The following is a 27,531-nucleotide window of genomic DNA, read 5'->3' on the forward strand; positions in this document are numbered from 1 at the left end:
GTTAATTGCATTTGTGACTAGGTGCAGCATCTCACACACATACCTGGCAAGCAGTAGATAAATTGAAACAGTCACATCTCAAGAGTTTGAAAACTAAAAGGCTCTTTCCCCCTTCCTCTGAAGAATTCAACTAGGGAACAGAACAGTAAAGGAAGACGAAAATGTCAAAAGTACATAAACATTAATTGGACCTTCCTGACTACCAAAAAAGAAAACAAAAGAATTTTACAAATAGCTAAGAGAAAAGTATGCCTTCATTTGGTCATTCAACAAGTATTTACTGGAATTCCTACTGTGGCAGACACTGTTCTTAGGTGCTAGCAATATAGGAGTGAACAATGTCCCTGTCCCCATCAGAGAAGATAAAAGAGAAATAAATAACTCTTGCTCAGTCATTAGGTACAAAGACGAAAATAAAACATGGCCATGTAATAAAGAGTGTTGGAGGAATGATCATTTATAGTGAGTGGTCAAGGGAAACCTCTTTGAACAAGGGACATGTAAGCTGAGACTTAAATGTCAAGGAGGACACAGTCAAGCAACAGTCTGAAGGAAGACCATTTCCCCCAGAGGGACAAGTAAAAGACCACCCTGAAGCTGGAATGAACTTGGTATATGCACAGAACAGAAAAAAAGGCTGAGGTGCCTCATGTTTTGTGAACAGGGTTAAGAATGGCAGCAGATAGCCCCCTCAAATTGCCATAGCCATTTCAAAGTCATCATTTGGAAAGATAAAAATAAAAACTGTGACCAATGAGCTACTCATGGGAACTCACACTTGGACTAGAAATGACCACCAAGAATCTTTCAACAGAAAAAAGAGAAACACAAGTTAAAGAAATGTCCCAGGAGCAGAGGTTTCTGAATCAGGAAGGATCAGCATCAGAGTGATGGTTGAACCAGTGCTGTCAATCACCCCCAAAGCAACAGCGTTCAAAGTAAGACTGCTGTCCAGGACGGGTACACCTGGACGAGGGGACATTTGAGGCTCATAGAGGAAATGTTAAAATGTAGGACTCATAAATGAACTCAAGACAGAAATAAATATTTCTGAATGTGCTTGCCCTAATCCCCGCCTGACCCACTCATTTCAGATAGTCCAAGGATTTCTTTTTTAAAATTTAAATGTAAAAATAGACATAAAACAATAGACAAAAAGCAATACCTTCCTAGAATAGAAATTTTTAGCAATTTTAAAAAATTTTGCCACATGTAACCATCTTCTTGGAATCACAAAATAAATTAGGATTATAAAAACAGAAAAAAAAATTTAGTAAGTACTTAGAGATCACCTGTTTTCCTTCTCTAGCAAGCACAAAACAAACCTTTGGTTTTAGAAGTATAACATTAAATGATGCTCTATTTTAAAAATAAAATAAACCTATTTAAACAGAACAAACCATCTATTTGAAGGACAAACTATATTTTCTATCATTCAAAGATTCCCAACCATATGTACATGTTGTGTAATGCTAACCAGATTTTTGTAATGGTACTATAATGTATAATGTATAATGGTACTATGCTTACTGCTACTAAATAGATGCATTTTTTTCCACAAAAACATTTTGCTAAGACTCTTAACTATTCACCTTAAAAAAAAAAAAAAAAGAGGAGTGCCTGGGTGGCTCAGTGGGTTAAACCTCTGCCTTCAGCTCAGGTCATGATCTTGGGGTCCTGGGATTGAGTCCCACATCGGGCTCTCTGCTTGGTGGGGAGCCTGCTTCCCCCTCTCTGTGCCTGCCTCTCTGCCTTCTTGTGATCTCTCTCTATATATATAATTAAATAAATAAAATCTTTAAAAGAGAGAGAGAGAGAATAGGAAAACAATGGAGATCAGAAGTTTGTTTTAGATGAGGTACATGGCAATGTGCCTCTATATGAGCTACAAGTTTAAATTTTAATAAAAAAGAACACTGGCATCAGAGACTACAATCCCACCTCTATCATTTCCTGACCCACAGTCTTCCAGATCAGTAAGATGAGGCTACTACCATCTACTCTCACAACAGAAAGATTAAATAAAATGTAATAAGTGAAGGTTAATGCATTGCAGTATTATTATTGGTAATCATCATAGGGGGAATAAAAGCAAATATATGTTAAAAAAAAAAGACAAATAATCTAAATTACAGGTTATAAGAGCTAACCACAATGTAAGTAATACCTCTGGAGTTGAATATACAGGCCAAATTCCTGCTTTACCTATAAAGAACAAAAACTCAGAATTTAAGTGACAAGCCCCATGTCAAAAAGCAGGCAGAAAAGGGGCTAAAATCTTATTTAAATTTCTAAATGTGGTATATATTTACAGAGCACTTTGACGCACTGCAGAGCCAACTAATCTGCATTATAAAATAGTTAATTTGACTGCTGAGAAAGCCCAAGGCTTACCAAAGATAGCCAGCTAGTAGTTCGTGATGAACCACAAGTAAAACCTACAACACTACATACTGTTCTCTTGCTCTTTTTTTTTTTTTTAAGATTTTATTTATTTATTAGGGGTGGGGAGAGTACAGAGGGCAGGAGGAGAGGGAGACTCCCATTGAGCAGGGAGCTAGATGCAGGACTCAATCCCAGGACCCTGGAATCATAACCTGAACTGAAGGCAGATGCGTAACTGAATGAGCCACACAGGCGCCTATGAATACTGCTTCTCTTAAAATAGTGACTGAAAATCTTTCTCATTCATAACTTGACTTAGGAAAAAAAAAAAGTATGCCTTAGCAAGCAATCATATTTTTTAATTCAGGTAATAATTTTTATTTTTTTAAGATTTTATTTATTTATTTGACAGGGAGAGAGAGACATCGGGAGAGAGAGGTGGGGAGAGAGAGCAAACCCAAGCAGGGGAAGCATCAGAAGGACAGAGAGAAGCAGGCTCCCCACCCAGCAGAGAGCCCAACGTGGGAATCCCAGAACGTGGGATCATGACTTGAGACAGAGGCAGATGCTTAATTATGACTGAGCCACCCAGGTACCCCAATTCATGTAATAATTATTTTTTAAAGTCATACTATAAAGACATAAATGTTTGTATTGTGTTTAAATAGAATCAGTCAGCTTCTTAACATTAAAATGCTCACATCAAAGACAAATCTTTTGATATATTCCCAGATTAAAACCTCTACTGATACAGGCTTAATATAAGGTAGCAAGGATTATTTTTATTGTTTATTCACAGATTATTTAGACAGAACAGCTGGGTTAGTGAGTTGCTGAATATTTTATCATACTCAATCAAGAAGTCTATTGTTTCTATCACTAATGACTCTAATAAACACATCCTTAAAAATTACTTCATCAATCCTTTATTTTCTTTCATGTAGGATTTTCAGGTTAACCCTTAGGTCAATCCGTTCTTGTATTTAAGTCAAGATGATTCATTTTCACAAAATAATTATGTTACAAATACTTCATTATTATTCAGCTAAAGGGAAAGATTGACTGAGAAACTGATGAAAAGAAAGGGATTCATATGGAGATGAGCCAAGTAAACAATACAGTAACTAAGTAACAGTCATACTTACATTACATGTTTCTGGATGTCACTGAGAAAATATACAACTGCTTTAAAAAGGATCAAGCTTTGCAGCAAGATTTCTAGGTTTAACAAGAGAACATGACACAGCAATGCAGGAAGTCAGAGCTCAGCCACCATGATGGTTTTCAGATCATTTATACAAATATAGTGAGAGCATTTTCTCTATTCCAAAGAGGCCTCCGTCAAAAGTCACTTTCAAAGATATGAAAATGCAGGTCCACATGCATAAAAGTAATTTCTGAGTCTTGCAAATAATAATTGGCAACACTGTGGTTGAGCAGGTGACAGCAGAAGAGAAACACTAAATTAATACACAAATGAGCAGCAACCACTCACATTACTTGCACATGAATGAGAGAAGAATAAATATATAATTTGGGTGAAGATCAAGCACTCTTGAAATAGTCATGGCCAGAGAACACCATCTAATTAACTGCTTAGCTCAGTTCATAAGACTTCACTTGGGCTCAGCAAGGACTGTCACTGAATAGAGAAGAGGGCACAGCCCAAATGTAGCAAGCTATCTGCTGAACTGAGACACACACCATAAAGTATGGTGCCTGTTTTCTGAGCATTTTTAAAACTGCATTTGATAATAAGGTAATTGTGAACTCTTTAGGGAAGCAAAATAAGTAAGTGTGTTAGAAACTCAACTGGAAAACACCCCCAGCTTGTGACAAAGCACACTACGTGATTTCTTACAGCTTCCTTGGCCACAGCTCTAAAAGAGCTGTACAACTCAGAATGATCAAGTGGAAGCACCTTATAATAAAGACAGATAAATTCTGTATAACCCATTATTTTTGTATTAAAATTATCTAAAGATAATTTGTATTTGGCTATTACATAGCATAATCAATTACTAGAATTCTTCATTCCTCAATTACCTTGGCCATTCAATAGTATAAACATATTCTTCTGTTAAGAGCAATTCACACTTAAACTACTCTACTAATTACAATATACTGGACTGCCTGGGTGGCTCAGTTGGTTGAGCATCTGCCTCTTCGATTTCAGCTCAGGCTTCATGATCTCAGGGTCTGGAGATTCAGCCCCATGCTCAGCAGGGAGTCTGCTTAGGACTCTCTCTCCCTCCACCCCTCCTCTGCTCACTAGCACACATTCTCTCCCTCCCGCTCTCAAATTAATTAAAAACAACAACAGTATTCATTCAACACACATATATTGAGCTCTTATTGTGTGCCAGGCACTCTGAGTGGAAATACTTGGAAACACCAAGCTGAATTACATTAGCCCTTGCTTTTGGAGGTAGAAGGTATGGCTTACAGATGTGCAAATATTATATAATGTGTACAAATCACAATGGAAATATAGAAAGGGAAAGGACTTAATTCTTCCTGAGGAAGTGAAAAAAGAGGCTTGTCAGACAACCTAATTTTTTCACTGAGTGTTATAAGGAGTTTAGTTGATACATTACAGATTGCAAGGAAAGGGAAGCATGACAGATCTACAGCCTGTGCAAAGTTGTATAGTTAGAAAAGAGTACTTGTTTGGCATGGCAACAACATAGTCCAAAATAAATAAAGATGAAATAATAAGTGATCACCAGAATGGGGAACAAAGGATCTTCATTGAAGAAACTGAGGAAGTTCAGACTTTATCCCAAAGAAAATGTGAAGCACTGAAAAGTTTCAAGCAGGAGGGATGCCTGGGTGGCTCATTTGGTTAAGTGTCCAACTCTTGGTTTTGGCTCAGGTCATGATCTCAGGGTCTTGAGATCAGGCCCCACTCAGGCTCTGCACTCAGCACAGAGTCTGCTTGTCCCTCTCCCTCTGCTCCTCCTCTCCCACCCCCACCCCCATCTATCTCTTTTTCTCTCTAATAAATAAAAAAGGTTCCAAGCAGGAATGTGATTGATTTTTGCTTTAGAAAAATCCTTCTGGCCATATGTGATATAACGATTTACAGTGATTTGTTATCATCTGAATGACCAAAATATATTTCTCAAAAATATTTGGTCTTCAGCCCTAGTTCCTGAAAACACTTCAGGCCATAGAAGTGAAATGGATGTCGTATTATTTTTTTTTTAAGATTTTATTTATTTTATTTGACAGAGAGAGAGATCACAAGTAGGCAGAGAGGCAGGCAGAGACAGAGGGGGAAACAGGCTCCTTGCTGAGCAGAGAGCCGGATGTGGGGCTCGATCCCAGGACACTGAGATCATGACCTGAGCCGAAGGCAGCGGCTTAATCCACTGAGCCACCCAGGCACCCCGGATATCGTATTATTAATGAAGGTGACTTCTGGACCCCACCCAAGGGCAGGGATTTCTTGCCAGGAGGACCAACCACGTAATCAGAGCATTGGAACTTTCAATCACCCTCACTCCATCCCAGAGTGGGGAAGGGAGAGGAGCTGGAGGTTGAATCAACCAATGGCCAGTGACTTAGTCAATTGTGTCTATGTAATGAAGCCTCCATAAAAACCCAAGAAGACAGCTGTCTTAGTCCTCCTTTTCAGAGAGATTCCATGTTGGGGGGGGGGGGCAGAATGTTGAGCCAGGCCCCAAGGTCCATGAGGACAGAAGCTCCTTTGTCAGGGACGTCACCTTAGGAAGCTCTTCATATGGACATTGATTCATATACTTTATCATATCCTTTAATAAACTGGTAAATGTAACTATGTGTTTTCCTGTGTTCTGTGAGCTGTTCTAGCAAATTCATTGAACCTAAAGAGGAGGTTGTTGGAACCTACAATATGTACCTGGTTGGTCAGAAGCACAGGTAAGAGCCTGGGGCTTGTGACTGGTGTCTGAATTAGAGGGTGAGGGCAGTCTTGCAGGACTGAACCCTTAACCTATGAAATCTGATGCTATCTCTGAGCTGATGGTGTCAGAATTGAGTTGAATTCTCAGAAATCCTACTCTGAGAATTGCTTGGTGTTGTGTGTGGGAACCCCTGCCCCCAACACTGAAATTTAATCTGAGAACTCTGAAGGACCATATATAGAACAAAAGGAAGGAAACAGGTTTGAGCAATCAAGTTTGGTAGTTCTACTGAAAGATTATTAAGGGGTGCCTGACTGGCTGAGTCAGAGTACTATGTGACTCCTAATCTCGGAGCGGTGAGTGCAAGCCCCACATTGGGTATAGAGATAAATAAATAGAGACTTAAAAAAAGATTATTAAAAATCACTACTACCCTTAGATGAAAGCAACAGATTTAATCCTTATGAGGCCACACCATTCTCTATGTAATGAGTGATACAAAGGTCAAGAGGAAGTATCTTGCTGGGTCTCACCCACAGAGACCACTTTTCACCTACCTAGAACTCCAGAATGCCCAGTTCAAATGACAGAGTCCATTTCTAGAACAAGTCTTCATGCAGATGTGCACCCCCTAGACCTGAAGAGTAGCTAAGAGGTAGCTACTAAGGAAAGATGGGGGCTATGGAGAGAGCTTGAACATTTTACCACAATAAATAGATCTATATAATGTATATCTGCAACATTACATATGTTACATATATCGCATATAATTTATATACTTCAAAATATTTTCATTGTGGTAAGATGTATATATAATCATATATGAGTATATACATTTACATATTAGTATGTAAGTACTATATTAATTATATAATATTGTGAATTAGCAATTTCATGACATACTCATGTATAAATGTTTATGTGTGCCTAAAACCTAAGGTTTTTTTATGAATTATAGTACCAACCTGAAGTTTTAAAACTTTTATTGTTCCAAGAAGAACTGAAGTAATTCTTTAACAGAAAAAAAAAAAAAAGGTTTCTCCTATAAGATAGAAATACTAAATTCAGGTTCAACTTACTAGAAAATTAAAGCAACATGAAGATAGATATGACAACCAGGTGTTGAAAACAGCTTGGTTTAGGGGGGGAAATATCATTTAGTAAAGGATCAATGTGTGGCCAAAGGCAGGTATTTGTTACACATAAATGAGCTACTGTATTCCAGAGCTCTGCTCATTAGTGTACAGAGATGCATTACCCTCACATTAAATAAAGACTCAGTGAGCAAAACACTGTAGCAAGCATCTGTTGGCTAATGACAAAGAAAACCATGGACCCTCTGAGGCCAATTTCCATCCAGCTGTAAGCACGGAAGCAGCACACACAGGCACTGCTTTTCAGTATCACCCTCAAATAACCATGAAAAAGAAGCTCTTTAGCCTTCATGTCACTCTGTGGCAAAAGCAATACAAGTATTAATTACATATGCTAAACAAGGTACTTAGAAAAAGTTAACTCCATATTAGCAGAAATCACATATATAACTGCATTTCATTCTCATTCCACTTTTCTATCATCAGAAGAATGATTGGTCCGAAGAAGGCACTAAACAAAACTGTAAACTAGGCAAAGTTTGTCTTCTTACGTCAGTTACTTTTTCCTGCCAATGCTTCATTACCTTTTTTTTCTCCCCACCCTATTCTCAATGTTCACATATTTCCTCCAGACTTCTGCTATGTTCTCTGGGGCCTGCCTTGGCCTCCCTTTCCCCTGTGTTAAAATTTATCATGCCTACATATATATTTCTCAGAACTTCATGTGACCTGATAGCAGCATCCACAAACATCTCTAACTCCTTCAACTTGCTCCTCACTCTCTAATGCTTTTACCTAACCTCAAGACCACACCTTCTCCTGCCTTCTCGGAAACCTTCTACATAGCCTTTATCTTTCTTACATATTCAACTTTCTTAACTAGTGTCTTTCTCTCAGTACATAAACATATTTGAATCTCTATCTAAAAGGCAACAAAACCCTTAGCTTCTTATTAAAAAGGTAAATAGTATACAGAACTTACTAGTTCTGTATACTATACTATACTAAAGTATATATACTATACTATACTATACTAGTTCTGCTAGTATACAGAACTTACTCTATGGTGTCCTCCCCCATAGTCTCTGCCTTCCCCTCACCCCAGGCCACAGCAATGTGACTTCTCTTCACACCATAACATTAATCCAAGGGCTCTTCATCTAGAGGCTAGAGGGACTGTGGATAAAACTCAGAAGACCTATGAACTTGGATGAGAAAATATATTATTTCTTTATTTCCTCCAACCTCTAAAATTTCTAATACTATATTTACTAAATTACTATAGGCCTGCTACTATACCTTGTCGTGTATCATGTTAAACAAACACATAATACTTTATTAGTACAATTAGCTTGGTAATAAAACTTTAAGATAGGCGGCTCAGATCATGATTTCAGGGTCCTGGGATTGAGCCCTGAATCTGGCTCCATGCTCAGTGGGGAGTCTGCTTCTCCCTCTCCCTCTGCCCCTTCCATCCATTTGCACTCTCTTTAGCTCTCTCTCAAATTAAAAACAAAAAAACAAAAACTTTAATATAATTGGTTTCCCTTGTAATCCTATGCATTTCATTTTATCCATCTGCGGCAGACTTTTTCCAAATATGCCGCAAAAATATCTCCCACCCACATGCTCTTCTAATGGTGTAAATTTGCGGCTCACCCACAAAGATATGGAGTCTGATTCCCTTCTTAAATCCAAGCTGGCACTGAACTTGATTGTAACCAAGAGTGTGTGGTAAAGCAACCAGGAGTGACTTCCCAGGTTTGGTTAGGAAAAGTGATGCAGGTTCTGAGACTAGGCTTGGGGCAATTTGTTAAACAGTGATAGTTTCCAGAACAGAATCTGACACCGGGAACTGGAATGCTGCCATAATAAAAATGTAAGACAGGGACACCAGCTGTGGGACTGGGTAGCAGAAATGAACAGGAAGGACCACAAGGATCTTACAGCAAAAATCTGATGAGCATCGAAGAGGCTACTGAGAAGGCCTTAAAGGAGAGGGAGTAAACTGTCACCAGAAGCTGGAGGAAAAAAGACCGTTACAAAAGGGCAGAAAATTTTGCAAAACTGTTGCTTGTGATAAGTCAAAAAAAAAAAAAAAAAAAATGCTGACAATGAACTGTTACTTCTAGCTAAAGTAATTTCCAAGCAGAAAGTCCGAAGTGTCAACTGCTTTCTTTTATATATATATAACATAAGGTGCAGCTGGAGAGATGTGCTAAAGAAGAAAGTCTTCTGTTTTCAAATGGAATTTAGAGGAAATTGAAAGAAACCAGCAATTGCTGCGTTCAAAAATAAAACTATTTTTCATCCACAATCTCTCCCAGCAGAGAATGCTGGAAACAAAAAAAGGTCTGGGGACAAGATCAAATACAGGGTGCTGAAAGGAAAATCTGGTCTCTAGACAGAGATGAAACCAAGGGTGTTGCTGTAAAATCCTTTGTTAACACTCAGTTTCTCCTTCTCAATCTCTTTCTCCCAGTGCCTTTCTCTGTACGTGTCTGCTAAAACTAGATATGCTCAGGGGTTCTGTCCTGAATCCTGAGCAATTCCTTCTTCAACCACTCCCCAAAAACTATTAACCTCAAAATCTTTCTCTCTCAAGCTTCTACCTCTCTCCAAAAACTGCATACAGATCTGCACATCTCCACTTGAATACCTCAGAAAAACCTCAAACTAGATATTTTAAGAAACTATCAATTTCCCATCCCACAACTTCTTTCTGTTTTATGTATTTGCTTATTTATTTATTTAATTATGGCCGGGGGGGGGGGGGGGTGGCAGAGGGGAAGGCAGAGAGAGACTCCTAAGCAGGTTTCACATGTCATCGTGAGTCTGACACAGGACTCAATCTCACAACCCCAAGATCATGCCCTGAGTTGAAATCAAGAGTTGGACGCTTAACCGACTGAACCACCAGACAGTCCACAAATTCCTTCTAAACCCAAACATGCATTGGAGATAAACAGCTCTGCCCATTTAATTGCCCAATTTTCTTTCCCTACATACTGTTTTCCCCTCAACCAACATCTAATCAATCATCAAGTTATACAGATTCTATCTTCCCCCATACACTGGCTTATTCTAACCATGTCAAAATCTCACTGTGGATATGAGTAGCTACTTTTCTATCTAGAATGCAACTCCTGTTATAAATGCTAACTACTTCACTATGTGTTAATCTAATTCAAAAATATGGAACACCTATTCTATGGCAAATCTGGCAGGACCTATGCCAGGGCTAGGCAAACAAAACTGAGACAGAGAAACCGAACAGACTCTCCTGTTTCTCTGCTAGACCCCATTTTCTCATGCTATCTATCTCACCTTGCATCCGAGTAAACCAAAGCAGCTATGATTCCCCACGGGGGAAGCAAGAAAGTTAACCATTCTCAGAGTTCTACCCTGGGCCCCCACATACCTGATAACATCTGAGAAGAAAGAGATCGTGAGCATGATCCAGAACAATGGCTTCAAACCTCCAGGACAATGGCTTCAAACCTCAGTTTGTGCCAATACCCCCTTAACTTCGGTGATTTATGGGAAAACACCTACTGTTCAGCTGACACCTTTGATCAGACCCTACCTGGGTTCCGAAGAAACATGCACCCCTTTCCAATATAAACTCCTAACCCCAAGCAGCGGGAAGCCTCACTTCTGCTTTTCTGAGTCTCCCAGAACCTCCGTCTGCTGTACACTGTGTCACTTACACTACTCACTATAAACTCTGCTCTCACCTTCTCTAGGCTCGTGTTTGATTTCTATCCTGCCCTAAGACAAGCGCTTTCTTGACTGGTCCTTCAAGGCCTCCTCTGGGACCTCAGACCCAGCCTTCCTATGTCAAAATTAAGTGAGAAACAGGTCCTGTCTCTTCTCTGAAATCACAGGAAAAAAGGAAAATAAGTACAACACTGGGGTTTATCACGGAAGGTAGCATTGTATGGCAGACTAATTCTTTTGCGGGGGCGTAGATACAGCAGGCAATAAGCAAAACGACAGGATAAATGTAATACATTCTCTTGGAGAAGAGAGTTTCTTTGATGTAAGTAACTTAACAAAAAATTTTAACATCAACTCATTATAAGAAGAATACAAAACTTACATGAAAGATGCAATATAATACTTAGAGATTCATGGGACATTTGAGCAAGAATAACGGTCTGGAATTAGAATTTAAAGTAACATTACTAAGCAGAAGGAGAGCCACTTTAAGTCAAAGACCCTCTTAGAAGTAAGTGACCCCACCTATCCAAAAAGGCAGCCAGGGCTGGGTGAACATTCAGTGAAACACCATTGGATGATCAGAAAGATTCTGTGGGATTCTTTGCTACAGCCAGCCTCCCCTCTACACAGCCTCTATTCAGACACAGCACGAAAGAAGTTTTGCAGATGACTGAGGAATCTTGAACGAACTCATTTTTTTGTCAGATTAAAGTCACCTGTTAACTATGTAAGGGAAGTCTGTGAAAGCTAAGAAAAACTTTATGCTGGCTCCAATTCCTGCCAAAATGGCCAGAAAAATGGACAAGAGAGACTGAAGAAGCATTTAACATCAGAACATATGCATATAACCAATGAACGTATGAACAATGTTCAACATCACTGGAGATCATGGAAACTCAAAGCAAAATTCTTTGTCAATAAAAACAAAAAGCTTTGAAAACAGACCAAAAAAGAAAAGGCCGCCTACAGTTCTCTCTAGTTCAGACATTCCTTACCTCTACCTTTCATTGTCTTTGAGCAATTTTTAAATTTAAAAACTGTAGAAAGTGGATAATAATGTGGACTATTTTTTAGCACAAAGGAGCAAATTAGTTGTGTCCAGTGGATTACAAGTGATAATTGTCCAGTTTTTGCATCCATCTGAAAAATTCATTTCAGCATTCCTTTACTGCATACAAAAAATGACTCTTCAAATCTGCCTTTGAACTAACATCTTACTAGTTTCCTCATTAACTAGTGAGTTAAACATCTGACAAGTGTTCATTTTGTATCTGTATGAGTCATGATTATAACGCCTTTTTAAAAATCCTTTAAAAAATCCTTTTAACACCACAATCAGAATACAATACCATCCATTTATGATTAAAAGAAAAAAGTAAAAAACCCTCTCAGCAAGTGAATAGAAAGGGTTCTTCAACCTGAGGATACTTCATGGTAAAAGTCTGAAAACTTTCTTCCTAAACTCAGGAACAAGCCAAGGACATCTGCTCTCACCACTTCTATTCAATACTATACTAGAGGTTCTAGTCAGTAAAATGAAGCAAGGAAAAAAAAATACAGGTTGATAGGAAGAAGTAAAACTGTCTTTACTTACATACACATCGTAATTGTATAACAAAACCTAGAGAATCAAAATAAACAAAACAAAACAAACAAAAAACCCCCACAAAGCTAATAGAACAACAGCCAATATATAAAATTCAGTTATACTTTTACATACTAGTAATCAACAGTGGAAATGAAATACTTTTAAAATGTCATAATAGCATTTAAAAAATCAAAGTGCAAAATTTGTACACAAAAAGAAAATAATAATTATGGCTCTTGAGAAATTAAAGATGATCTAAATAAATGGACAATGATAACATGTTTACAATATTAAAATGTCTATCTTCTCCTAATTGATCTATGGAGTGAACATGGGTGTCAAGTAAAATCTACAGATGTTTTTGTAGAAAAGGAAAAGCTAACCCTAATATCCCCATAGAGAACTATGTATGAATATACAAAGTACCTAGAAGAGTCAAAACAAATCTTTAGAAGAACAAAATTGGAGAATTTCTACCATTTCACTTCAAAACTTATCATTAAACTACTGTAATCGATATAGCATAGTATCAGCAAAGAGGAAAAAAATGTCAATTAAACAAGACAGAACTCAGAAATACACATACACATATACAGCTAACTGATTTCTGATAAAGTCATCAAAGCAATTAATGAGAAAAAGAAAGTCTTTTTAACAGTGGTGCTGGGAAAACTGGGTATCCACATGCAAAAGAATGAAGCCAGACCCATACTTAACAACATGTATAAAACTTAATTCCAAATGCATCAAATATCTAAACCTAAGACCTAAAACAATAAAACTCTTAGAAGAAAACATAGGACAAAAGCTTAATGACATTGCATTTGGCAGTGATTTCTTGGATATGATACACCAAAAGCACAGGTAACAAAAATCAAGACAAATTGGACCTCATGAAAATTTTTTTTTAAAGATTTTATTTATTTATTTGACAGAGAGAAATCACAAGTAGATGGAGAGGCAGGCAGAGAGAGAGAGAGAGAGGGAAGCAGACTCCCTGCTGAGCAGAGAGCCCGATGCGGGCCTCGATCCCAGGACCCTGAGATCATGACCTGAGCCGAAGGCAGCGGCTTAACCCACTGAGCCACCCAGGTGCCCGACCTCATGAAAATTTTTAAATCTTGCACATCAAAAGACACTATCCACAGAGTAAAATAAAAGGCCACAGCATAGGAGAAAATAGTTGCAAATCATGTATCTGAAAGATATTAATATCCAGAAAATAGAACTCCTAAAACCCAACAATAACAAAACCACCCAATTCAAAAATGGGCAAAAGACCTGAATAGATACTTCTCCAAGAAGATATATGAATGGCCAGTAAGCACATGAAAAGATGCTCAATATCACTGATCACTAGGGAAGTGCAAATCAAAACTACAATGAGATACCACCTCATATCCAGTCAGATAGCTAATATTAAAACAAAGAAACAAACAAAACACACACACACAGACACATCCCAGAAAACAAAAAAAGCTGATAAGGATGTGGAGAAATTGGAACTGTGTGTTGTTGGGGAATGTTACATGATACCATTGTTGTTTAAAACAGCATGATAGTTCCTCAAAAATTAAAAATAGAATTACCATATGATCCAGCAATTTCACCTCTGGGTATATACCCAAAAGAATTGAAAACAGGGTCCCAAAGAGATATTTGTACACCCCACTCACAGGAGTATTTTTCACAATAGCCAAAACATGGAAGCAACCAATTATCCATGGACAGATGAATGTATTAGCAAAATGTGGTATAAACACACAATGGAATATCATTCAACCTCAAAAAGGAAGAATATTGTTCCATTTGCTACAACATGGATGAATCTTGAGGACATGATGCTAAATGAAAAAGCCACTTACAAAGACAAATACTGTATGATTCTGACCACATGAGGTACTGAGAGAAATGTAAATCATAAAAACAGAAAGTAGTTCTGATACCTGCCAGAGACTGGGGGAAGATAAAAATGGGGATTTATTGCTTACTGCATATAGAGTTCATTTTACAAGATGAAAAAGAATTATGGGGATGGATGTTGGTGACAAATGCACAACATTCTTAAAGTGCTTAATACCACTGAACTGTATACTGAGAGATGGTTAAGATGATCAATTTGTTATCTTTTACAACTTTTTAAAAAAGACATTAAAAAGAGAATGGGAAGAAAGAAGTTGGTAAGGTGAAAACAGATGAATTTCTTTGAAAAAAAAAAAAAGTGACAGGTGGGAGGAGCAAAATGGCGGAGGAGTAGGAGATCTAAATTTCATCTGGTCCCAGAAATTTGGCTAGTTGGTTATCAAACCATTCTGAACACCTACAAACTCAACAGGAGATCGAAGAGAAGAATGGCAGCAATTCTATGAACATAAAAGCAACCACTTTCTGGAAGGTAGGACATGTGGAGAAGTGAATCCAAGGAGATATTTGGGAAGACAGACCGATGGGGGAGGGTTCAACTCCCAGCAAGCAGTAGAGCAGTGGAGCACAAAAGTGAGCTTTTATTAGATGTCTGCTCTGCAGATAGACGTCACTCCAGTGGCTAAGGGGAAAGTGGGTGGAAGGTGGAACCCTTGCTGGGACAGTGTGGTCTTAGGACCCTCAGTGTCACAGGAAGACCAGAGGTGTCTGAGTGCGGCAAAGCTCCCAGGTATCAGAGCTGGGAAGCTGGCTGGAGACGGAGCTGAGGAGTGAGCTCACAGCTCAGGGTTGCCTTAAACAGTGATCCTTGGCATAGTCAGACCACTACTCTTCGAATAGGGACCCAACAAGCAGCAGATTCGGGAAGACTACCCTTTCTCCCCTGGGAGGAGTGAAACAGGAGCACACTGCAGGAAGCTGCTAGGTTTGGAGACTCCAAACAGGGTTGTGCACCAGAGACAGAAATGCTCAGTCACAACATTTGTGAGCTCGGAGTGCAGCCAGATCTCGGAGTGCAGCCGGAGACCAAGGAGACGGGAGAGACTGATTGCTTTTCTCTGAGGGTGCACTGAGGAGTGGGGCCCTGAGCTCTCGGGTCCTCCGGATCGAAGACTGGGAGGTTGCCATTTCCATTCTTCTCCTCCAAAGCTGTAAGGATAGCTTTCAGGGAACAAAAGCTACCAACAGCAAAACCGAGCAGATTACTTAGCCTGGTCCATGGCAAGGGTGGTGCACAGATGTTGGCAAGGATAAGGAGAAAGGGGAACCCTCCTACACTATTGGTGGGAATGCAAGCTGGTACAGCCACTCTGGAAAACAGTATGGAGGTTCCTCAAAAAGTTGACAATAGAGCTACCCTACAATCCAGCAACTGCACTACTGGGTATTTACCCTAAAGAAACAAATGTAGTGATCTGATGGGGCATGTGCACCCCAATGTCTATAGCAGCAATGTCCACAGTAGCCAAACTATGGAAAGAGCCTCGATGTCCAATGTCCATCAACACATCAATGGATAAAGAAGATGTGGTGCACACACACGCACACACACACACAGGAATATTATGCAGCCATCAAAAATTGAAATCTTGCCATTTGCAATGATGTGGATAGAACTAGAGGGTTTTATGCTGAGCAAAATAAGTCAATCCAAGAAAGACAATTATCATTTGATCTCACTGATATGAGGAATTTGAAAAACAAGACAGAGGATCATAGGGGAAGGGAGGAAAAAATGAAATAAGATGAAACCAGAGAAAGACAAACCATGAGAGACTTCTAAACTCAGGAAACAAACTGAGGGCTGCTTGGGGAGGGGGTTGGGGGGGTTGGAGGTGAGAAGGTATAGGGTGGCTTGGTGATGGACAATGGGAAGGGTATGTGCTATGGTGAGTGCTATGAATTGTGTAAGACTGATGATTCACAGACCTGTACCCCTGAAACAAATAATGCATTATATGTTAATAAAAATAATAATAATAATAATAATTAATTAATAATTGTTTAAAGACTGTAATCACTAAGAAAATTAATAAATAAACTTCCAGTTAAAAGATGAGTAAGTTCTGGCAATCAAACATAGCACAGCAACTAAATTAATGGTAATTTAACAATACTGTGTTGTAGGCATGGAAGTTGCTAAGAGAGTAGATATTAATAGTCTCCCCACCTCTTACCACCCCACACACAAAGCTATGTTAAATAATGAATGTGTTAACTAACTTTATTGTAGTAACCATTTTATAACACATACCTGTATCAAATTATCACATTGTATACTTTAAACTTATACAATGTTATGTGAAATTTTATCTCCATAAAGCTAAATAAAAAACAAGAATTTAAATGGAAAAAAATAGTGACAGAAATCAGAAAAGTGGTTTGCTCTGGTAAGAGGAGAGAATGTCAAGGAGTCTTAAGGAACTTAAAGAGTCATAAAAATGTTTTGCATGTTATACAGGTTTGGATTATGTAGGTAAATGCATTTGTCAACAAAATCCCTAAAATTAAGATGCTCATCACTCAACACCAGAAATAAATTGACCATAAGGTTTCACTTTTGAATATTTAAGATATCTTTATATTTTAAAGACAACTCAGTTTTGGTATATACTTATGATCCGCTTGTTCAATATGTGTATGTATAGAATAAATACAAGATTAAAGCACAGAATTAAGGTATTATGATGATTTTCTACTATTTAAAGGAAGAATTTATTCATTCAACATGACTTATATGGGAGTAAACACTGTAATCCATTGAAATGCAGGTTACATAACTGATACAATATTCATATACAAAATATCCTGCAGCTGTAAACATGAATGAAGTAGGTCTAACTATATGGAAAGATCTCCAAGATACAGAAGTATACTGAAAAAGGAAGAAGTAAAACAGTAAATTCTCATGGATTAAAATAAATTCCATATATATTTATATGTATATTTGTAAAAACAATCTGAGGTAAATAAATTGTAAATGGTACTTCCTTCTGAAAATAGCAACAGGGGATCAAAAGTGAAGGGAAGAGTAACTTTTCACTATAAATCCTTTTGTACCCTCTGGATTATTTCTGACTATATAGTTGCTTTGGCAATTTCCATGGAGACAGAGGAGAAAGAGGGCCTCAAACAATGTTCATGTTTCTTGTAAGCAATCTCTCTCATGCCTTATGGCAGATATTCTAAATCTTCATCACTCCCCTCAAACTCCACATCTCACTCTTCTTGCCTACTTGCACAACATCAACAACCACAATATCCCAAAGCCAACAACTTTGTTTTCTACTCCAGGAAAAAGGGGGAACTCCCTATATTTCCTAATTCACATCCATATATTTACCTCTGGACTACATCCATGGGTATCTCCTTTCCTCAGAAGGAAGAGGCCATTCCAGGCAAATCTTGTGTTCTTAGGCTATTTCCTGTCTCTACAGGAAAGCCTATTCTCTCTATTAGTCCTCTTTCTACTTCTACAAGCTTGCTCTTAACTTGTCCTTTCTCCTGCCACCTCGGTATAGATGCATGCTCAAGCCCCTCCCTTTAAAAAAAAAAAATTATCTTACATTCCCCTTTAGGCAGGATCCTAAATTCATTCTTCCCTTCACAGTTAAACTCTCACAGGAGTGGGGACAGTCTCTACCTGAGGCAGTCTCTTCATCTCCCATTCACTTCTCAAATCTACCACAATCTTGCTCAGTCCCCACTGCTACTTAAAAACACTCTTGCTGAAATCATTTAAGATGAAACCTATAGGTAAGGCATTTTGTGAACCTTATTTTACTTCATCTCTCTGCTGTACTTGACACTGCTGACTGCTTCCACCCTCCTGAAACTCTCAAATCCCTTGACTTCTGTGACACATCTCTTTCCTATCTATTATGCAGTGAAGATTCAAAAACAAGTATGACAAAGTCCCTGACTTCAAGCAAAGACTCTAAAATGAGTGAAATCAATGCAAACTGTCACAACACAGTGAAGAAGTACTATGATAGAGACAGGTACAAAATGCTATGGTAGGTTTGTAAAGGGGAAGGAGAGGGAGTGTGCATTTTAGGAGGAGGAAACCAACATGGACAAAGGCACATGTATAAATCAACATAGTCTGTATAGGGAATTTGATGGATAATGGTTGAGCACACAAGTTTTGAAACCAACCAATCTTATTCTACCACTTACCAACTGAATAAAAGTAAAATAAGTCTATCTCACAGGACTATAATGAAAATTAAATACTATTTATAAAGCACAAGCACAGGACCTGGCTTACATTGATTTCTCAATAAATGTTAACTCCTTCATGGCAAAAAAGTCAACAAACTAGGAATAAAAGGAACCTACTTCAACATGACAAAGGACAGTTACCAAAAAACCACAGGTAACATCACACTTGATGCTGAAGGACTGAGAGCTTTCACCCTAAGGAACAAGACAAGGATGTCCACTCTCATCACTCCTCATTGTGGTTTTGATTTATGTTTCCTTAATGAATAATGATATTGAATATCTTTTCATGTGCTAATTGGCCATTTATATATCTTCTTTTGGAGAAATATCTATTTGAATCCTTTGCCCACTTAAAAATTATGTTGTTTCCTCTTTTATTGTAAGATTTTTTTTTAGATATTCTGGATACAAGTCACTTATAAAATACGTGATTTACAAGTATTTTCTCCCATTCTGCGAACTGTCTTTTTACTTTCTTGGTATTGTCTTTTGAAGAATAAATGTTTTTAATTTTTATCTATTTTTCTTTTGTTGTTTGTGCTTTGGGTGTTATATCTAAGAAACCATTGCCTGATCTAAGTTCATGAAGACTTACTCATATTGTCTTCTAAATATGAGCTCTTCAATATAGGTCTGTGATCCATTTTGAGTTAACTTTTTTGGGGGGGGGGGGTAGAGGAAAGACGAAGAGAGAGAATCCCAAGCAGATTCCAGACTTCATGCCTAGTGTGAAGCCTGATGTGGGACTAAATCTCATGACCCTCATATGACCCACATATGACCTGTGTTGAGAGCGAGTCATGCCTAACCAATTGAGATACCCAAGTTGAGTTAATTTTTGAGTTGATTTTTGTGTTAATTTTTTTTTTAGTTAATTTTTGTGTGTGGTTTGGGGTAGAGGGTTCAGATATCCAGTTGTCACAGACCATTGAATTATCTTGGCACTCTTGAAGAATATCATTTGCTGTAAATGTAAGGTTAGGTTTCTGGACTTTCAGTTCTATTCCAGTGATTTATAGATTTCTCCTTATGCCAGGAAGTTTTAAAATCATGAAATATGAGTTCTCCAACTTTGTGCTTCCTATTGAAGATTATTTTAGCTCTTCTGGATCCCTTGCATTTCCATATGAATTTTAGGATCAGCTTGTCAATTTCTACCAAAAAAAATCCAGCTGGATTTTGATGGGGATTGTTTTGAATTTGTATTATGAATCTGTAAATCAAGTTGGAGATTTTATAATAGTGTGTTCTCTAGTCTGTGAACTGGAGGTCTTTCCATTTACTTATGTGTTCATTTCTTATAATGGTGTTTTATAGTTTTTAGTGTATATCTCCTACTTTTTCTAAATTTGTTCTTAAGCACTTTAGTTTTGGGATGCTATTGTAATGAAATTGTTTTATTTTTGAATTGTTCATTGCTAGTGTATGGAAATACACTATTAGTGATGAGACTATATCAGACTATAATGCCAATATCATTCCCAAATGTGTGTCAGACTAGCAGTGTGAACTCTGTCTTAAAATATAAAAGTATAAGAGAAAAATTCCTTTGGAATTACAATGGAAAAATTCACTCAAAACTACTCTAACCAGGGCGCCTGGGTGGCTCAGTGGGTTAAGCCACTGCCTTCGGCTCAGGTCATGATCTCAGGGTCCTGAGATCGAGTCCCACATCGGGCTCTCTGCTCAGCGGGGGGCCTGCTTCCCTCCCTCTCTCTGTGATCTCTTCCCTTCCTCTCTCCTACTGTCAAACAAATAAATAAAATCTTTAAAAAAAAAAAAAAAAAAAAACTACTCTAACCATCAGAACCAACTTCATTTCCTTCAATCAAATGTCCTACAAACTAAAAATAAGCATGCTATATATATAAACTTTGTAATAAATAATATTTACCCATTAAATTCTCATAGGAAAAAACAGTTGGCACTGCCTTAAATATTTCAAAAATAATTCTCTCTCATTATAAAATATATCTTATAAGGCAAATACATTAAAAGAATATCTCACCTCAGATTTTTAGATGAATCCACAAAGAAATGTCTAGAGCATGAGTTCCAGTTCAGGCAGATACCTGAATTGAAAAAAAAAAAAAGGAGAAGGAGAAGAAGAAAAAAAGACATGGTCAATATAACTAAATCTGAGAAGGGAACTTAATTTTTTCAGTAGAACCCTAACTTGATCATTTACTCATTAAACTTTTGTTTGTGTTTTACAAATCTATAGAACATCAAGAATCTTAATTCTGCCAGACTCTCTATTGCCTTTTTTTTTCCTTAAGATTTTATTTATTGATTGTAGGAGAAAGAGAGAACACAAGCAGGCTCCCTGAGGAGAAAGAAGACTGATGTGGGGCCCTATCCCAATACCCTGGGACAATGACCTGAGCCAAAGGCAGACACTTAACCAGCTGAGCCACCTAGGTGTCCCTGTATTGCCTTTAACTACACTTAACAAAATATATACTATACTAATGGGGCTAGGGGTATGAGGGGAAGATCAATCCAAGAAAGACATTTTCCTTTCACCAGTTCAAGTCTTCAAAAGAAAAGGCATTTTCTAAAAGTCTGTACTCCCTATAATAATCCCACCATCATGACTTCCCATCCTCACAAAAAAACAGAATACAAAAATCTGGAAATATAAAAGTAAACCAAGAGTATATTTTATAGAGCTTAAATAAAAGGAAATGTTAAATAAAACTGGTGAAAAAACTATGAAAAATGTTTATCTACATTGGCAAAGAAAATCTAATTAAAATGAAATGTCATTTTCCATCAGTGAAATTAGAGTTGTTTTTTAAGATGTTAGTCATTAGTGCTATCCCAATAGCTTCTTGGCCTTTTGGCTAAGATCAAGTGCAGTGCTATCCCAGTTCTCCTCCTTCCCAGACTCACTGTAGGATTGCACTTCACTGCCCTTGTTTCAACTTGGGTGTGGCTACATTGACTTGCTTTAGTCACTAAGGTGTACGTAAACATGATATGAAACATCAGCAGGAATAAGCTTTAGGAACCAGTACACAACCGGAAGACCTACCCACTACAGTAATTACGAAAACAAGTAACCAAAGGAGCTTTGATCAGAGTGATTCACTAAGTAACTCCAAGAGAGAATACCACCTGCTGATATGTGTTCAACATGTAACATGACCTTTGTTGTAAAAAATAAAACCTGTTGCATTAAACCATGAGATTTGGGGGATTATTTGTTACTACAGCATATTGTAAACTATACTGAGAGCTGCAAATGACAATGTAATGTAACATAATAGATATTACAATAATATAACGATGCAATATAATGGGCATCTTTGCACACTGCTCATGGTAGTATAAACTGGTAAACTCTTTCTGGAAAGCAATACACAAGAGCCTTAAAAAGTTCAAGCCCTCTTACCTAGTAACTTCTCTTCCAGAAATCTATCCTAAATAATAAAAAATCCAGACTTAGATCATAGCTCATTTATGACTGCAAATAAATGAAAATAACAAACTAAATGTCCAAATGATTAGTTAATAAATCAGAATAAGAAATAGTTAAAATTAAATATCAAAAATGCTTAAGGACTTATAGGGGAAACTGTGAAAGGCATACATGCAAACTTTATGTACTGTCTGCTCAATTTTTCTCTGTATGTATAAACTATAGACAGAAAGCAGATCAGTTGCTACAGGAGCTGAAGGTCATGTGAAAGAACTGATTGTAAAGGGGCTTAAGAGAAACTTTATGTTTAATACTATTTTACTGAGAACCAGAGCTTGATCCTAGAATGCGTTTGGGGTTTTATTAATTTATTCTTTCAGTATTTGTTGCAGGCCTCCACGTACAAACAGCAGCCTACACAGCAGAGGTATGCTTCTGCACTGGGTCTGTTTCCCCAAGGTTCAGTGAGACCTGCCTTTCAAGTGGTCACTGTAGTCAGTAGAAGCACTGACAAACAATCTACAAACCACGCCTTTTAAAAATAATCCTTACATTGGCATATAAGAGGTAGGTCATGATTATTTCTAAGAACCATCTGCATTAGTGATTATTTGTTGAACTAATCTTTCTGAAAATAAGCTTAAAATTTCTACAACTGAACATTTATCAACTATATAACATGAACATGTATCAGGTGTTTTGAATTCATTGTTTTGGATTATATGAATGTGTTTATAAGATTATATGCCTTGGTAACCACCATTAAAAATTTTATGAGTTCTGAGCATTTACTTAAAGGATTAAAGATTTTTACAGCTATAAAAATGGCTAAAGTGTCCAAAACTTCAACTAAGAAACTGTAGAAAAACATAAGTGAAATCTAGAAAGAAAAAAATGTGACAATGAAGACAAAGCATTAAGCAAAGAGAACAAAAAGTATTATGTTATTAATCAAACAGAAACAGCCAAGGCATATAACGAACAAGTTTTATTCAACAAGAAATGATAATAACACAGGAAATATTTGTTTTAGCAGAAAGCACAGAAATTCAAGACAGTGGGGAGAGTAGTTAAAAATCAAAGACTAGGGGACCCTGGGTGGCTCAGTCAGTTAAGCATCTGACTCTTGATTTTGGCTCAGGTCATGATCTCAGGGTTGTGAGATCAAGCCCCACATTAGGTTTCATGCTGGGCATAAAAAAACACATAAAATAAAAACAAACATAAAAATCAAAAACTGCACTAACTTCTCATGATAAGAAGACCTGAGATATCCACTGCATTGTAGGGAGTAACACATAAGAATCAAAACACTGGCGAGAAGGTATAGGAGAGTCTAATCCAGAAATGATTTTCAAACAATGGACACAGAGATGAAATCACTGCTTAAGTTACAATTGTATAATATGTTGCTTTCTCAGGCCTGATGTTTGAACTTATTATATCCAAAATGTATTAAATTGTTCATAGTTTAAAATAAGATACAAATAAATACATTATTTTTACTAATAACCCTTAAGAGTACTAGAACATGTGTTTATCAAAGAATAGCTAGTAAATATGAGTAAAATAGCCTTAGAAATTAAGGCTATAACACAGGAAATATATGTGTGTTAATCAGAATACAGACAATAAAGATGAGTTTTCAAGCACTTAGAAATAAAGGACATAATCTGACACACAATATTTAGACTATAAAAAAAAGATGGAGAATTCTTAATATACATTAGTTTCCTGACTCTTAGAAAAAAATGACCTATAAGTAGTCCATAAAAATGGAGGGAAAACACTATCACAATGCTGGTCTTGATTTCTAATTCTAGAAACCTTAAGTAGTAACTGTCCCCAGCCAACTAAAGAGTCAACCTACAGCCTGGAGGCCAAAATCAGCCATGCCTGTTTTGCCTGGCCCTTGAGCTAAGAATGGTTTTCACATTTTTTTTAAATGTTGTGAAAAAACAAAAAATAATATGCAACAGAGGCGGTAGTCACAAAACTTAAGACGTTTACTATCTCACCCTTTACAGAAAAAGTTTGCAGCCCTCTGAACTAAACAATTCATAAATGGGTGAAACAGGTCTTAGTGGCAGCTCTAACCCAGAGATTTTAAAGTGTGCCATGGCATCACAGTATATTAGAACCAGAAGGCAGCTAAGACCATCCTTCTTCTCCATCATGTTACAAAGGTCACTTAAAGCCCAGAAATGACAATCTTCCAGGTCTACTGTCTCTTGAACCCAATGTGCTTTACATCCTATCACAACATTGGCCCCCTTTTCTTCTAGTGGGGTAATCTAAGAATATAAGAAAGGTATAGTAAGAGTAAGTCCACTCTCTTCAACTCTCCACTGAGCCCTTCCTACCTGAGAATAATCAACTGACCAAACTGAGGCACTGATAATCTTCATATCTGACCAACTCAGCATCGAGTGTCATTTCCTATTTTCTCAGCTTCATCTCCTTCTACTCTACTCATGTAAGCAAAATAAGCAAATGAGTCTACTTAACATTCCTGAAAAAGTACCTTGTTCTTTTGGTCCTGAGGACCTAGATTTATACAGTTTCTCTCCTAGGGGCAGCTCCTCCCTTCTCCACCAACCCAAATTCCTACCATCCTTGATGCCCAATTCAAAACACCCTCAGCTTACAATCCAATAGGAAACACAGTTCAGATACACAAAAAAGTAAAAGATAAATATCCCCAAACAGAAATTCCTGGTAAAATGTAACCTCTGAGGGAAATGTTCAGGTTAAGCCTTTAGGAAAGTCTCTGAATAAGATGTTAATAGACATTTAAAAAAAAAAAAAAAAAAGCTTTTGAGATTGGTTGCACAACATTGTGATTATACATAACCCGAATTAACTACGTACTTTAAAATGGCTAAGATGATAAATTCTATGTTACATATATTTCACAATCATTAAAAAAACAACAACAACAACAACTTTGGACCACAGAGCAAGATCATAATGGTACAGGGAGCAAGTACTTGCTTATATTATATTAGTTGGATATTAAATTTAAGTTATAAAAGCTAAACACCTATCCCATAGCAATGGTTTTATACTTGCAAGTACCTTAAAATTAGACAATGTGGGGAATTGTGAATATAATAAGAGAGTTGCCTACGAGATCGAATTCTATAAAATAAAATAGAGCCTACATCTAGAAACCACTAAATTCTGGCAGTTAGATAAATGAATATCCACAAGATTCCAAACTTTAAAAAAAAATGACTTTAAAGGATAGAGAGAGGAAATGGTGGTGTTCTAGGAAGTAGAATGAATAAAGGTACAAAACGGACAATGTGTGATGGCAAGGATACTCACTGTCTTTTTGTTTCCCTAGTAGTTGGGCCACCCATGATATGGAAAAGGTTACCAAAACCATAGATGGAAATATACTGGCTAAGGTAATCAGTACTCAAAGTAGACAGTCCATGCCTTGCTTAAGTTTTCAGATAACTTTTGTGAACAACAGCAAAACTCTGCAAAACCAAATATAAATCCTGTGCATTTAAGGCTGAATCTGTTATTTTCACAAAATTAACCACACCAAAAGGGCTGGAAGTTTTTACTTTTTGATTATTTTGGTTCCCTTTTTACTGAGTAATTTTATTCTATGAATACCAACCTCTGCTATTCTGTTCACTCCATGCCTAGGACCTAGTAGATGCAATCTAAATGCTTGAGGAATTAATATTGGGATATAATATACATTTCACTTAAAGTACTCCTCCTTTCTAACTATTCAGAGTAACAAAAAGTAGACAGAAAATAAATAACATTAACTGAATAATGTAAAAATGAAGCCAACCAAACACTTAAACCATATTTCAAAACCATCTTTGTAGGAAACTGCTCAGAAGTCAGTCAAACCTTTATTGCACCCTTTGTTGCAACACTACACACACACACACACACACACACACACACACCCATCAAGACAATCATTTTTACTAAATATAACTTGAAGAAGAAAAATCACATAATTTGATACCCAGAAAAATCCCAGTTTCTTTCACCTTTGTATTCCACACAATTCCTGGCACACAGTGGATGCCTTCAAATCATTCACTGAGTTGAGCAGTCACAGAGAAAATATTTTCTCTGCTGTCCATGTGACTTCATTATATTTCAAAGGTGCGAGTCATCAACTCTGGCAATAAAAGCAGAACTTACACCACAATAAACACTTGACATATTTCAAGAGCTCTCAGAAATTAGAAGAGAGATCCATACATGTATTCCCTAAATTACACAAGTATCAGAAGATACATCATTTCACTGTTGTCAGTTTGCTATATTTAGATGGCTCTGAATTGAATCATTCAAGCATATACAAATAAAACCTTGAAGGGGTCCCCATACTTGCTCCTGACAGTCTGGAAACAAAAGCTGCTACTGAGATAAAAGATGACAGGCAACAGGAATCTGACAGGCCAGTAATTTACTGCATTTTCTGCACATCTGAATTTGTAGGCCTCCATAGCCATTAAGCAAAATTAAGTTTCATGATGCCAGCCAGAAAGCCTTATAGGCAACAGTTTTATGTCATTAAAAGAACTACCATCCGCAATCTGTTTGAATTTGTGTTTGCTCATTAGAAGCATCTCTGTGAATCGAGAGAGGGGTTTTAATTGCACTCTTGCTCTATCCATGTTTACTACAGCCCTGAACTATAACAAATTCCTATTCTCCCTTCATACCCAATGCCTAAAATTCTTTAGATATAGTAGAAGAAACTAAGCAGTCTAGCAGTTCTCTACCAAAAATAGAGCCATTTCAAAGGTACAAATGTGACTTTAACATATATTTATTCAGATTAAAAAGCTTGGGTCAGAGAAAAACATCATCTTCTTCCTTCTCTCCTACTTGTTAATCTCTGAATCCTCTATGCTATCTCAGGCTTTTACGACTTTGCAAATGCTATTTCCCCCTCAGCTTGCTTGGAACCTCCTCCTCAAATCTGACTATGGTGAATTTCTGCTCACTAACTGGTTTTGCCAAGAAAGGTTCATGCAGTCCTTCCCTTATGTACCTTCTACATACATCCATCAAGTACTTCTCAAACTGGGTTAACTCTGACTCTTACAAAGAACTGGACACCTCCTGGCAGAGTTAATATTCAGCTAGTAGACACTAGCACAGCTTTAAAGGATGAAATACTAAAAATACTTCGGAAATAATATCTAGTAAGCAGTCACTGCCCTTAACTCCAAGGCCCTGTATTACCACCACCACCACCAAAATTCAGCAACAAAAGCATCAAAGCCTGAT

At 37.3% G+C, this 27,531-nt stretch overlaps 1 protein-coding gene across 5 annotated transcripts in view; it reads right to left on the bottom strand.

The window, feature by feature from the left end:
* Positions 1–27,531, bottom strand: part of PEAK1 (pseudopodium enriched atypical kinase 1) — a 319,580-nt gene that overhangs the window by 244,338 nt on the left and 47,711 nt on the right. For all 5 annotated transcript variants that reach the window (XM_059180298.1, XM_059180296.1, XM_059180297.1 and 2 more), the window contains exon 2: positions 20,836–20,899. The gene's annotated coding sequence lies outside the window, so the exon portion shown is untranslated. The remainder of the gene's footprint in view (positions 1–20,835; positions 20,900–27,531) is intronic.

The sequence above is a fragment of the Mustela lutreola genome, chromosome 7, assembly GCF_030435805.1.
Source record: "Mustela lutreola isolate mMusLut2 chromosome 7, mMusLut2.pri, whole genome shotgun sequence".
Lineage (NCBI taxonomy): Eukaryota > Metazoa > Chordata > Mammalia > Carnivora > Mustelidae > Mustela > Mustela lutreola.